Source organism: Penaeus monodon, chromosome 5 (genome assembly GCF_015228065.2).
Source record: "Penaeus monodon isolate SGIC_2016 chromosome 5, NSTDA_Pmon_1, whole genome shotgun sequence".
NCBI lineage: Eukaryota > Metazoa > Arthropoda > Malacostraca > Decapoda > Penaeidae > Penaeus > Penaeus monodon.
The window spans coordinates 38,040,519-38,043,715 of NC_051390.1; positions in this window are offsets into that span (position 1 = coordinate 38,040,519).

Here is a 3,197-nt window from a genome sequence, read left to right on the forward strand (position 1 = left end):
AACAGATCTTCTCTTTTAAGAATATATCTCTTACTCCTTCAAAATAAAGTTCTTCTCGCTTCAGGATACAGACTTATTACAGACTACACCTCGTCTCCTCTCTCTTTAGAATACAGTTTTTGCCTTTTTTAGAATACAGATCTTCTCTCTTCGGATGCAACTCTTCTCTTTTAAGAGCAGAGCTTTCATCCCTTTACAATAAGCTCTTTCCCCTTTCTTCGTATACATTCTTCTTCGGGGGAAAAAACTTTTCCCCTTTTATCGATTACAGATTTTCTCATCATAGAAATTTATTTTTCCCGGGTGCAAATTCTTTTTTCTTAAATTTAACGCTTTTTTTTTTATTTTTTTTATAATTCGCATCCCCCATTGGGAATGCAGCCTTATGCTCTGAATTCTCGGGTTTCTTTTTAAATTTTTTTTTTTCTGACTTTTAAGATATAATGCATCTCTCTTCAGAATACACTTCGAGTACCTCCATTTCGTCTATCTTCTTCAAAAATATTTTGTCTTCGGAACATTGCATCCTGTATCCTTTTTCAGCAGGATACAGTTCCTAGCCTCCAGAATGCAGCATTTCTTTCTTCGGTATACAATTATTTTCCCAACTTCAGCATACAGATTATTTCATCTTCAGACTTTATAATTCTCTTGACAATTATGGCATGAAATACAAAAATTCTCTCTTAAAGATACAGTTCTTTCATCATAATCCCTTCGCTCTCTCTCTCTCTCTCTTTCCTCTCTCTCCTATGTATATATATATATATATATTATATATTATATATATATATATATTTTATATTATATATATCAATACATATTATATTTTCACTATTCATCATATAATTATAATTTATAATATATATTATATATATATTATTTAATTATATATATATTAAATTATACTTTAAAAATTCTATCTATCAAACTTATTCCCTTATGTAACCCCCTTATTACTTTAATTTACCACACCACACACACACCACACACCACACTTTATATATATAATTTTATATAATATATATTATATATATATAATATAATATAAAATTATAATATATAAATTATAAATCCCAAACCCAACAACACACACACACACCCCCACACACCAACAAACAAAACACACCACACACACAACCCCACACACCCCACACACACACACACATTTTATATATATAATATATATATATATATATATATATATATATATAATATATTATATATATATATATATAATATATATATATAAAAAATGAAATAAAATATATATTTTATATATATGTTATTTAATATAATAATTATATTATATATATATATATATATAATATTATATAATAATATTTTAAAAATTATGCAATATATTTTTAAAATTTATATTTTTATAATAATCTTTATATTTATATGTATTTTTTTATTTTTGTTTATTTGTTTTTTTTTTATTATTTTCTATATTTATATTAAAATTTTATATATATTAATTTTGTGTGTATATTTTTATATTATTATTTTTTTATTTTATTTATTTTTCCATTTTATTATATTTTATATATTTTTAATATTATATTTTTTACATCTTTTATTTTTTCCTTTTTTTTATTAAATTATATTTTTATTTTATTTATACCCCCCCACCACCCCCCCCCTGCACCCCACACACCCCACACACACACACACACACACACACACACACACACACACCACACCACCACACACACACCCCCCAAAAACCCACACACCCAACCATTACCCACCCCCCCACACACACACACCACACCCAACACCCCACACACCACAACACACACACACACACCCCTATTATTTTTATATTATTATTATAATATATATATATATTTTATGTATTTTAGTTTTATATCCTACTCTCATACTAAATACTAATCATACATACTACATACAACATACATACTACATAACCACCCACACCCACACAACACCACAAAACCCAACACACACACCCCAACAACACATCATATAATATTTACATATATATATATATATATATATTATATTAAAATATATATATACACAATATATATATGCACATTATAACACACACACACACACCAACCACACACACACACAATTATTATAATTATATAATTATATATTATTTATATAAATATTATATATTATATATATATATTATATTATATAACACACAAAAAACCCCACCACACCCCAACACACCAGAATATATTATATTATATATAATATATATATATATATATATTAAAATATTTTTTTATATTATATATATAAATTATTATTTATAATAATACATGTGTGTGTGTGTTTTGTGTGGTGTGTGGTTGTGTGTGTGTTCATCATAATAAATACATACATACATAAAAAACCCACACACACACAGGACCGCAAACACACCCAAAACACCAAACACACACCCCACACCCCACACACCAACAAACCCACAACCCATAAACCCCCACACAAAAACCCACACCACACACACACACACATCGTTTATAGCCCTTTTTCTCTCTCTCCCCTTCTCTCTTTCTCTCTCTCTCCTCTCTCTTCTCTCCCCTCTCGGGAGAGGGAGAGAGGCAGAGACGAGACACAGACAGAGAGAAGAGACAAGGTTTAGAGAGAAGACAGAGCAGACGAGCAAGCCCAGACAGAGACAGACAGATAGATAGATAGTTAGACAGATAGATAGATAGATAGATAGACAGATAGATGGATGGATGGATGGATAGACAAACAGACAGACAGAAAGACATACAGACTTACAGACAGACAGGCAGGCAGGCAGACACAGAAAGAGAGAGAGAGAGGGAGAGAGAGGAGAGAGAGAGAGAGAGGAGAGAGAGAGAGAGAGAGAGAGAGAGAGAGAGAGAGAGAGAGAGGGAGGGAGGGGGGAGGGAGGGAGGGTAGGGAGGGGGAGAGGGAGACGGAGAGGGAGGGGGAGAGGGAGAGAGAGAGAGAGATATACATAGATACATAGATAGATAGATAGATAGATAGATAGATAGACAGATAGATAGATCGTGATAGATGGGAGAGAGAGAGAGAGAGAGAAGAGAGAGAGAGAGAGAGAGAGAGAGAGAGAGAGAGAGAGGCAAAGACAGACAGAGATTGAGATTGAGAGGTAGACGGAGTGATAGATGGACAGACAGACAGACACAGACAGATAGATAGACAGACAGACCGATAGG